Raw genomic sequence first — 12,075 nt, 5'->3', positions numbered from 1 at the left:
ATCCCCCAGTGTGATTCCCTATCACCTGCTGTGTTGCCCCATCCTCCTGTTACTGCCCCAATCCCACTGTGTGATTCCCTGTCACCTTCAGTGCTGCCCCAATCCCCTGTGTGATTCTCTGTCACCTGCAGTGCTGCCCTGATCCTCCTGTTACTGCTCCAAACCTCCAGTGTGATTCCCTCTCATCTGCTGGGTCACCCCTATCCTTCTGCTACTGCCCCAACCCCCCATGTGTGATTCCCTGTCACTCACAGTGCCGCCCCAATCCTCATGTGTGATTCTCTGTCACCTTCAGTGCTACCCCATTCTCCTGTTACTGCCCCAATCCCCCTGTGTGATTCCCTCTGACCTTTAGTGCTGTCCCAATCCCCTGTGTGAGTCCCTGTCACCTGCTGTGCTGCCCCGATCCTCCTGTTACTGCCCCAATCCCCCTGTGTGAATGATATTATTAAAAGAAGTTACCAGAAGTGGGGTTCGAACCCACGCGGACATATGTCCATTGGATCTTAAGTCCAACGCCTTAACCACTCGGCCATCCTGGTAGCTGTTGTATAGTGGTGGAATCTCCCCTGATCTCCTCTACCTGGTGCCATCGCATCGCCCCCTGCTGGTGATTGGTTTCTAATGCACACATAATAGGGACGTGTTACTGCCCCAATCCCCCTGTGTGATCCCTGTCACCTGCAGTGCTGCACCATCCTCCTGTTACTGCCCCAATCCCCCTGTGTGATTCTCTGTCACCTTCAGTGCTGCCCTGATCCTCCTGTTACTGCCCCAATCCCTCTGTGTGATTCCCTGTCACCTGCTGTGCTACCCCGATCCTCCTGTTACTGCTCCAATCCCACTGTGTGATTCCCTGTCACCTGCAGTGCTGCCCCATCCTCCTGTAACTGCCCTAATCCCCCTGTGTGATTCCCTGTCACCTGCAGTGCTACCCCGATCCTCCTGTTACTGCCCCAATCCCGCTGTGTGATTCTCTGTCACCTTCAGTGCTGCCCCATCCCCCCTGTGTGATTCCCTGTCACCTTCAGTGCTGCCCCATCCCCCCTGTGTGATTCCCTGTCACCTTCAGTGCTGCCCCAATCCACCTGTGTGATTCCCTGTCACCTGCAGTGCTACCCCGATCCTCCTGTTACTGCCCCAATCCCCCTGTGTGATTCCCTGTCACCTTCAGTGCTGCCCCAATCCCCTGTGTGATTCTCTGTCACCTGCAGTGCTGCCCTGATCCTCCTGTTACTGCTCCAAACCTCCAGTGTGATTCCCTCTCATCTGCTGGGTCACCCCTATCCTTCTGCTACTGCCCCAACCCCCCATGTGTGATTCCCTGTCATCCACTGTGCCGCCCCAATCCCCCTGTGTGATTCTCTGTCACCTTCAGTGCTACCCCATTCTCCTGTTACTGCCCCAATCCCCCTGTGTGATTCCCTCTGACCTTTAGTGCTGTCCCAATCCCCTGTGTGAGTCCCTGTCACCTGCTGTGCTGCCCCGATCCTCCTGTTACTGCCCCAATCCCCCTATGTGAATGATATTATTAAAAGATGTTACCAGAAGTGGGGTTCGAACCCACGCAGACATATGTCCATTGGATCTTAAGTCCAACGCCTTAACCACTCGGCCATCCTGGTAGCTGTTGTATAGTTGTGGAATCTCCCCTGATCTCCTCTACCTGGTGCCATCGCATCGCCCCCTGCTGGTGATTGGTTTCTAATGCACACATAATAGGGACGTGTTACTGCCCCAATCCCCCTGTGTGATCCCTGTCACCTGCAGTGCTGCACCATCCTCCTGTTACTGCCCCAATCCTCCTGTGTGATTCTCTGTCACCTTCAGTGCTGCCCTGATCCTCCTGTTACTGCCCCAATCCCTCTGTGTGATTCCCTGTCACCTGCTGTGCTACCCCGTTCCTCCTGTTACTGCCCCAATCCCACTGTGTGATTCCCTGTCACCTTCAGTGCTGCCCCATCCTCCTGTAACTGCCCTAATCCCCCTGTGTGATTCCCTGTCACCTGCAGTGCTACCCCGATCCTCCTGTTACTGCCCCAATCCCGCTGTGTGATTCTCTTTCTCTGTCACCTTCAGTGCTGCCCCATCCCCCCTGTGTGATTCCCTGTCACCTTCAGTGCTGCCCCATCCCCCCTGTGTGATTCCCTGTCACCTTCAGTGCTGCCCCAATCCACCTGTGTGATTCCCTGTCACCTGCAGTGCTACCCCGATCCTCCTGTTACTGTCCCAATCCCCCTGTGTGATTCCCTGTCACCTTTAGTGCTGCCCCAATCCCATGTGTGATTCTCTGTCACCTGCAGTGCTGCCCTGATCCTCCTGTTACTGCTCCAAACCTCCAGTGTGATTCCCTCTCATCTGCTAGGTCACCCCTATCCTTCTGCTACTGCCCCAACCCCCCATGTGTGATTCCCTGTCACCCACAGTGCCGCCCCAATCCTCCTTTGTGATTCCCTGTCACCTTCAGTGCTGCCCCATCCTCCTGTTACTGCCCCAATCCCCCTGTGTGATTCCCTGTCACCTTCAGTGCTGCCCCGATCCTCCTGTTACTGCTCCAAACCTCCAGTGTGATTCCCTCTCATCTGCTGGGTCACCCCTATCCTTCTGCCCCAACCCCCCTGTGTGATTCTCTGTCTCCTGCAGTGCTGCCCTGATCCTCCTGTTACTGCTCCAAACCTCCAGTGTGATTCCCTCTCATCTGCTGGGTCACCCCTATCCTTCTGCCCCAACCCCCCATGTGTGATTCCCTGTCATCCACAGTGCCGCCCCAATCCCCCTGTGTGATTCTCTGTCACCTTCAGTGCTACCCCATTCTCCTGTTACTGCCCCAATCCCCCTGTGTGATTCCCTCTGACCTTTAGTGCTGTCCCAATCCCCTGTGTGAGTCCCTGTCACCTGCTGTGCTGCCCCGATCCTCCTGTTACTGCCCCAATCCCCCTGTGTGAATGATATTATTAAAAGATGTTACCAGAAGTGGGGTTTGAACCCACGCGGACATATGTCCATTGGAGCTTAAGTCCAACGCCTTAACCACTCGGCCATCCTGGTAGCTGTTGTATAGTGGTGGAATCTCCCCTGATCTCCTCTACCTGGTGCCATCGCATCGCCCCCTGCTGGTGATTGGTTTCTAATGCACACATAATAGGGACGTGTTACTGCCCCAATCCCCCTGTGTGATCCCTGTCACCTGCAGTGCTGCACCATCCTCCTGTTACTGCCCCAATCCCCCTGTGTGATTCTCTGTCACCTTCAGTGCTGCCCTGATCCTCCTGTTGCTGCCCCAATCCCTCTGTGTGATTCCCTGTCACCTGCTGTGCTACCCCGATCCTCCTGTTACTGCTCCAATCCCACTGTGTGATTCCCTGTCACCTGCAGTGCTGCCCCATCCTCCTGTAACTGCCCTAATCCCCCTGTGTGATTCCCTGTCACCTGCAGTGCTACCCCGATCCTCCTGTTACTGCCCCAATCCCTCTGTGTGATTCCCTGTCACCTGCTGTGCTACCCCGATCCTCCTGTTACTGCCCCAATCCCACTGTGTGATTCCCTGTCACCTGCAGTGCTGCCCCATCCTCCTGTAACTGCCCTAATCACCCTGTGTGATTCCCTGTCACCTGCAGTGCTACCCCGATCCTCCTGTTACTGCCCCAATCCCGCTGTGTGATTCTCTGTCACCTTCAGTACTGCCCCATCCGCCCTGTGTGATTCCCTGTCACCTTCAGTGCTGCCCCAATCCCCCTGTGTGATTCTCTGTCACCTTCAGTGCTACCCCATTCTCCTGTTACTGCCCCAATCCCCCTGTGTGATTCCCTCTGACCTTTAGTGCTGTTCCAATCCCCTGTGTGAGTCCCTGTCACCTGCTGTGCTGCCCCGATCCTCCTGTTACTGCCCCAATCCCCCAGTGTGATTCCCTATCACCTGCTGTGTTGCCCCATCCTCCTGTTACTGCCCCAATCCCCCTGTGTGATTCCTTCTCATCTGCTGGGTCACCCCTATCCTTCTGCTACTGCCCCAACCCCCCATGTATGATTCCCTGTCACCCACAGTGCCGCCCCAATCCTCCTGTTGCTGCCCCAATCCCCCAGTGTGATTCCCTGGCACCTGCAGTGCTGCCCCAATCCTCCTGTTACTGCCCCAATCCCCCTGTGTGATTCCCTGTCACCTTTAGTGCTGTCCCGATCCTCCTGTTACTGCCCCAATCCCCCAGTGTGATTCCCTGTCACCTTCAGTGCTGCCCCATCCCCCCTGTGTGATTCCCTGTCACCTTCAGTGCTGCCCCATCCCCCCTGTGTGATTCCCTGTCACCTTCAGTGCTTCCCCATCCTCCTGTAACTGCCCCAATCCCCCTGTGTGATTCCCTGTCACCTGCAGTGCTGCCCCTATCCTCCTGTTATTGCCCCAATACTCCTGTGTGACCCCCTGTCACCTGCAGTGCTACCCCGATCCTCCTGTTACTGCCCCAATCCCCCAGTGTGATTCCCTGTCACCTTCAGTGCTTCCCCATCCTCCTGTAACTGCCCCAATCCCCCTGTGTGATTCCCTGTCATCTGCAGTGCTACCCCGATCCTCCTGTTACTGCCCCAATCCCCCAGTGTGATTCCCTGTCACCTGCAGTGCTGCCCCATCCTCCTGTTATTGCCCCAATACTCCTGTGTGACTCCCTGTCACCTGCAGTGCTGCTGAGAGCTTCACAGTGATCATGGACAAAGAGCTTTAACAACGGAATCTTCTACACGTGACACGCAATGAATCCACAATAGCACGCCATAACATGATATAAATATTTTCACAAAACAAACAACCCCCCCCTCCAAAATTAAAATAATAATAATAATAATAATAATAATGACAACATGATAAACACATCGTTGACCAACAGTGTATCACCAGGCAATGCCTGGCTGCGCAAATATCAGACAACGCTGGCATTGCAAGGTTTCCAGTCAAACACTATGGGGTGCGAGGCAAAACTTGCGTTCCAGAACAGCAAATTGTGTTCACCCGGTGAGAAGTGAATTCCATACTTGTCTCCTCTCCCGGGAGGTCCTGGAGACTCCCAAAGATCGAGTGTCCCTCTTGGATGCCCAGAAAATAGGATTTTAATTACCTACCGATAAATTATTTTCTCATAGTGTGTAGAGGATGCTAGGGTCCACATTAATACAATGGGGTATAGACGGGACCACTAGGAGCCATTGGAACTTTAAGAGTTTAATAGTGTGGGCTGGCCCCTCACTCTATGCCCCTCCTACCAGATTCAGTCTAGAAACTGTGCCGAGGAGACGACATACTTCAAGAGAAGGAAATACATATATAGTGGCGAGATTCATACCAGCTCACACAAACAAGGCAAACCAGGCTAACAAGCCTCAAAACTCAGCACCAGCTGAAATATTACTAAAACCAGTAAAGAAACAAACTACGCACCTAAGAACAAAGCAGTACTGACAGAGAGTCCGATTTCCTGTGACGAGCAGTCCTCTTCACATAGATCTTCAAAACCCTCACAACATCCAAAGACTTTGAAGCAATTGAGGAGTCAGTAGCCACTGGCACCACAATAGGTTGGTTGATATGAAAAGCCGACACAACCTTGGGAAGGAACTGTTGACGCATCCTGATTTCTGCCCTATCTTCATGGAAGACCAAATAGTGGCTTTTACAGGACAAAGCCCCCAATTCCGACACACGTCGCGCAGAAGCCAAGGCCAACAATGTGACAGCCTTCCACGTGAGAAACTTGATCTCAACCTCCTGTAAAGGCTCAAACCAATCCGATTGCAGGAAATACAACACCACGTCAAGATCCCAGGGTGCCGTCGGCGCCACAAATGGAGGCTGGATGTGCAGAACCTCTTGAACCTCAGGGAGGGCAGCCAATTGTTTCTGGAAGAAAATGGATAAAGCCGAAATCTGGACCTTTAGGGATCCCATCCTCAGGCCCATATCCACACCTGCTTGCAGGAAAAGGAGAAACCATCCAAGTTGAAACCCCACCACAGGAAATTTCTTGTATTCACACCAAGACACATACTTTTTCCAAATCCGATGGTAATGTTTAGACGCTACTCCCTTCCTAGCCTGTATCAGGGTAGGAATAACCGCGCTTCGAATACCCTTCCAAGCTAAGATCTGGTGCTCAACCTTCATGCCATCAAATGTAGCTGTGGTAAGCCTTGATAAGCGAACGGCCCCTGTTGCAGAAGATCCTCCCGAAGATGTAGAGGCCTTGGATCTACAGTAGTAGATCCAGCAGATCCGCGTACCAAGCCCTCCTTGGCCAGTCTGGAGCAATGAGGATCGCCTGAACTCTTGTTCTTTTTACAAGCTTTAGAATTCTTGGAATGAGCTTAAGTGGAGGGAACACATACACTGACTTGAACACCCACGGTGTTACCAGGGCATCCACTGCCACTGCTTGTGGGTCTCTCGACCTGGAACAATACCTCCGAAGCTTCTTGTTGAGGTGGGAGGCCTATTTGAGGTACACCCCAATGACTTGTTACCTCCTTGAACACCTCCGGATGGAGGCCCTACTATCCTGGATGGAGATTGTGTCTGCTGAGGAAGTCCGCTTCCCAGTTGTTCACTCCCGGAATGAAGATTGCTGACAGTGCCACCACGTGCCTTTCTGCCCAGAGGAGGATTTTTGTCACCTCTGACATTGCAGCTCTGCTCTTTGTTCCGCCCTGTTGGTTTATGTAGGCCACCGTCGTTACATTGTCCGACTGCACTTGAATGGCCTGATCTTGCAGAAGTTGTGCTGCTTGTAGAAGACCATTGTACACGGCTCTTAGCTTCAGTTTGTTTATTGGAAGAAGGGATTCCTGACTTGACCACCTTCCATGGAAGATTTTCCATTTGGTGACTGCGCCCCAACCTTTGAGACTTGCATCCGTGGTTAGAAGGATCCAGTTCTGAACCCCCGAACCTGCGGCCCTCCACAAGGTGAGGCAGTTGCAGCCACCAGAGGAGTGAAATCCTTGCTTTCGGCGACAGACGTATCCTCTGGTGCATGTTTAGGTGAGATCCCGACCACTGGTCTAGAAGATCCGGTTGGAATGACCGAGTATGAAATCTTCCGTACTGTAGAGCCTTGTAAGAGGCAACCATCTTCCCCAGAAGGCGAATGCACTGATGAACTGATACCCGGGCAGGATTCAAGACATCCCGGATCATTGACTGTATCACCAACGCTTTCTCCACCATTAGAAACACCCTCTGCACCTCCGTGTCGAGAATCATCCCCAGGAAAGACAATCTCCTTGTCGGCTCCAAATGTGATTTTGAAAGGTTCAGGATCCAACCGTGCTCCCTGAGTAGATAAGTCGTGAGAGCAATGGACTGTAACAACTTCTCCCTGGACGATGCCTTTATCAGAAGATCGTCCAGATATGTAATTATGTTCACTCCCTGTCTGCAGAGGAGAACCATCATCTCTGCCATAACCTTGGTGAAGACCCTCGGTGCCATGGATAGTCCGAATGGCAGTGCCTGGACCTTATAGTGATTGTCTAACAGTGCAAACCTGAGATAAGCCTGATGCGGCGGCCAAATGGGAATGTGGAGGTACACATCCTTGATATCTAGGGACACCAGAAACTCCCCCTCCTCCATACCTGAGATCACCGCCCTCAGAGACTCCATTTTCAATTTGAACTCCCTCAGATAAGGGTTTAACGATTTCAAGTTCAAAATTGGCCTGACCAAACCATCCGGTTTCATATGCTGATGAGGTGGAACTGGAACAATGACCTCTGACTTTCCAATTTTTGGACGTCTTCCTGTAGGATAGCCCTGTTTGTAATTAAAGCTGGCAAGCCTAATTTGAAGAACCAGTGAGGTGGGAGATCTTGAAACTCCAGCCTGTACCCCTGGGACACAATATCCTGCACGCAAGGATCCAGGCCAGACCACACCCAGACGTGGCTGAAACGTCGGAGTCTCGCCCCCACCTGTCCGTCCTCCAGGCTGCGCAGTCCACCGTCATGCTGCAGATTTTGACGTACCAGAAGCCGGCTTCTGGTCCTGTGAACCTGCAGGTGCAGGTTTTTTGGATTTTGCACGTCCTCCTCTAAAGAAGGTGGTAGGAGGCTTGGGCTTTTTAGTCTTAGTGGCCCGAAAGGACTGCGATACAGATGAAGAATAGGGTTTCTTCGTAGAAGGCGGAGCTGATGAAAGAAAACGTGACTTACCCTTGGTTGCTGTGGAAATCCACGCATCCAATGCTTCCCCAAATAGAGCCTGACCTGTGTAGGGTAAGTTCTCCACACTTCTCCTGGATTCCGCGTCTGCAGACCATTGGCATATCCAGAGTCCCCTGCGAGCTGAGGCGGACATGAAAGATATCCTTGCATTCAGCGTACCTAGATCCTTCATGGATTCCACCATGAACCCCGCAGAATCCTCAATGTCACTCCATCCATTGTATCTAAGCCCTCCAGTATCATGCCTGACCACTTTACTATAGCTTTAGAGATCCACCCACAGGCAATAGTAGGACTTAATGCCACCCCTGACACAGTGTATATGGATTTGAGCAGAGTGCCAATCTTACGATCAGCCGGTCCTTCAATGCGGTAGAACCCGGGACAGGTAAAACCACCTTTTTTGACAATATGGAGACAGATGCGTCAACTATGTGTGGAGTCTCCCAACTTTTCCTATCCTCTTCAGGGTAGGGAAAAGCAACCAGAATCCTTTTGGGGATCTGGAATTTTTTCTCCGGGTCTTCCCAGGATTTAACAAATATAGCGTTTAATTCTTTGGACGCCGGGAAGGTTAGCGAGGCTATTGTCTGTGAAGTAAGCCTCCTCAACCTGCACAGGTGGGGTCTCAGTAATGTGTAATACATCTCTGATGGCTTCAATCATCAGCTGCACACCCCTTGCAAGGGATGCCACCCCCCTCGGCATATCCCCATCACCGTCCGCCATGTCAGAGTCGGTATCCGTGTCATCCTGCATAATCTGGGCATGTGCACATTTCTGAGGGTACACGCTAGTGGTTTTTGAAGGGATAGGAATGGAATCTGACCACCCTGCCATCTGCTTTAAAACTTGATCTTCAGTTTCAGTATGGGCTACCCTGGTAGAGATCTCAGAGATCAGTCCCTTAATAGAAGTTAGCCATTCTGCCTCAGTAACAGGAATCTGAGACAAAACATTACATTCCTGGGTACAGGAAATGGACTCCTCTGGAGAAGAAGCGTCCTCTGCAGCATAAGACACAGAGAGGCAGATGTATTAACCTGGAGAAGGCATAAGGAAGTGATAAACCAGTGATATGTGCAAGGTGATAAAGGCACCAGCCAATCAGATCCTAACTGTTAATTTACATATTGGAACTGATTGGCTTGTGCATTTACCACCTTGCACATATCACTGGTTTATCACTTCCTTATGCCTTCTCCAGGTTAATACATCTGCCCCAGAATCCCTGGACATGGTATGTGAGAAGCATACACACACACTCACACAGGAAAATGTCAGACACAGTTTCCCCCAAAATCCTTCAGAGAAGCACAGAGCATGGAGCCAGCACACACGCAGTGCTTCCCTAGGTAGAGACAATATCACTACCTAGCGCTGACTGTGTACCTTAATAGCTACACAGTAATTACACAGCCTCCCCCCTTCTACAACCCCCTGGTACCGCACAGGATAGCTGGAGTTGCGTGGAGGGACAGCTGTCCCTGTCAGCGTCACTGTAGAGGATTTGCCGGCAGGAAAATGGCGCTGATGAGCTGCTGGGTCCGCTCTGAGGATAAGCTCTGGTGCTCTGAGGTAAGATCATGGTGCTGCTTCCCGCACTTTCCTTCTTTATACTAGCCTGAGGAATGGTGCTGGCAGCGTTACTGAGGTCCCTGACAGCAAGAGTGACCAGTGTAGGGCATAGGTGCTGGCTCAGGACGCCCCTCACAGCGCCGCACAATGTACCGCTGAGCCTCTAGAGCGCGGTCCATACCGTGCTCACACCCTGTTGCCGCCATCTTCACACCGGCTCCCCGCTTGTCAGGGGGGCCGGTGACTCACTCGCCACTGGAATTCTTCTGGCTCTGTTATGGGGTGGCGGCATGCTGCGGGAGTGAGCAGTCGCCTGGAGCGGCTATCCATCATCACCCTCAGGAGCTCAGTGTCCTGTCAGCGGAGATAGTGACTCAGATCCCACAGGGCGGACACTACTCCCTCCCAAGTCCCACGAAGCAGGGAGGCTGTTGCCAGCAGCCTCCCTGTGCCTAAAATACTCTTAGAAAAACCATAAAACTTAAGAAGCTCTAGGAGCTCCGCTACCTATGACCAGCTCCTCCGGGCAGAGCCGGCCCTAACCAATATGATACCCTAGGCAAGATTTTGGCTGGTGCCCCCTAGCACCACCGCTGGTTCCGCCTCCGACCTTGCACCTCTTTCCCAGCACCATCACCCTTCACCCATAGCAGTACTTATTTTGGTGTTTGTACCCCCTATATTTTAAATAGAAACATTTTGCACATTTGGCGTACAGCCCAAAAAGGGGTGTGTTTTTGCTGGCAACGGGCATGGCCACACAGTAGTAACCCCAATTCCAATTACGCCACACAGCACTGCAACTTTATTCACATTTGATCATGCGATAGTGTCCATAATTCATATTACATCCCACAGTAGTATCACTTTACTTTATAGACATTACTCCTCACAGTAGAGCCCCTTATTCACATTACATCACACTGAATTGCTCCTTATTCACATTACACCACACCCTATTGCTCTTTATTCATATTAGACGACACAGTAGTGCCCTTTCTATACGCAACACCACATAGTAGAGCACCTTATACACATAATGCCACACATTAATAACGCATTTATACACATAATTCCACAGAGTAATGTCCCTTATACATTGTTAATATCCTTATAAACATAATGCGCCTTACACATTATGGCAACCTTTATTAATGCTCTTTTACACATAATGTCCCTTACACATATGACGCACATTATTAATGCCCTTATACACATAACGACACACATCGTGCCTTCTACACATTTGCTGCACATTATTAGTGCCCCATTACACATAATGACACACATACAGTAGTACCCTGTTACACATATGCCGCACATTATTAATGCCCTTATACACATAATAACACACATAATGCTCCTTACACATATTCCGAACACTACTGTACAACCAACACACTCACATGCACACAGTACTCAGACTGCCACTAACACTGTGACCTCTGCCTCTGCTTGGATACAGATGTGTCCTCATAAATCTTGCCTCAATGCTAACGTCGGGCACTTTTTTAATGAAAATGCATCTTATTTGCATTGCTATGTGGCTAGGATGCACAGGCAGATTCTGTTGATTAAAATGATATGCAGCATGCCTATATACTGTGTGAGACTGTGGCTGTATCTGCATATGAAATGCTACACACAGAATATAGGCATGCCGCATATCATTTTAATCAGCAGAAGCTGCTGATGCCCCTAGGCATATCAAATGCACTGGGCAATTGCCTAGTTTGCCTATGCTGATGACCGGCTCTGCCTCCGGGCACATTTTCTAAACTGAGTCTGGTAGGAGGGGCATAGAGGGAGGAGCCAGCCCACACTATTAAACTCTTAACGTGCCAATGGCTCCTAGTGGACCCGTCTATACCCCATGGTACTAATGGGGACCCCAGCATCCTCTAGGACGTAAAAGAAAAGTGGACAAATCTCCTGGAGTTGGCTGCTTCCCCTCCACTAAACTGGGTGATGACGTGATTCACGCTGAATCGCATCATCATAGCCACACCCCCTACTGTGCAATGGTGGTAATCTCTGCATTGTATAGCGGGGGCGGGGCCACAATGACGTGATCACAGAAACTTCTTCCCCAGCACAGCCTCCTTTGATTTGCCGCACCACGCTCCAAGATTATAATCTTGAAAAAATTCCTGTTGAATACAGCACGAAATGCATTGATTTGTTCAACACTTTGGTCCGACATACATCAAACTATCTTTAAAGAAAGGCACGCAATATCGGGAACCGAAGAAGTGAATGGATCCACATGCCAGGTTATCAGGTTGTACAACTC

At 51.0% G+C, this 12,075-nt stretch overlaps 3 non-coding genes across 3 annotated transcripts; all 3 read right to left on the bottom strand.

Moving 5' to 3' along the window:
• Nucleotides 1–459: 459 nt before the first annotated feature.
• On the bottom strand, nt 460–542 carry TRNAL-UAA (transfer RNA leucine (anticodon UAA)). The gene has a single exon. It is a non-coding gene; the product is annotated as a tRNA-Leu (tRNA).
• Nucleotides 543–1,542: 1,000 nt separating this feature from the next.
• TRNAL-UAA (transfer RNA leucine (anticodon UAA)) lies at nt 1,543–1,625 on the bottom strand. Its single transcript has one exon. It is a non-coding gene; the product is annotated as a tRNA-Leu (tRNA).
• Nucleotides 1,626–2,965: 1,340 nt separating this feature from the next.
• TRNAL-UAA (transfer RNA leucine (anticodon UAA)) lies at nt 2,966–3,048 on the bottom strand. Its single transcript has one exon. It is a non-coding gene; the product is annotated as a tRNA-Leu (tRNA).
• Between the last annotated feature and the right edge of the window lie 9,027 nt (nt 3,049–12,075).

Source organism: Pseudophryne corroboree, chromosome 8, assembly GCF_028390025.1.
Source record: "Pseudophryne corroboree isolate aPseCor3 chromosome 8, aPseCor3.hap2, whole genome shotgun sequence".
Lineage (NCBI taxonomy): Eukaryota > Metazoa > Chordata > Amphibia > Anura > Myobatrachidae > Pseudophryne > Pseudophryne corroboree.
Note: the sequence above shows the minus strand (reverse complement) of the source record. Positions and strands in the feature narration are given on the sequence as shown.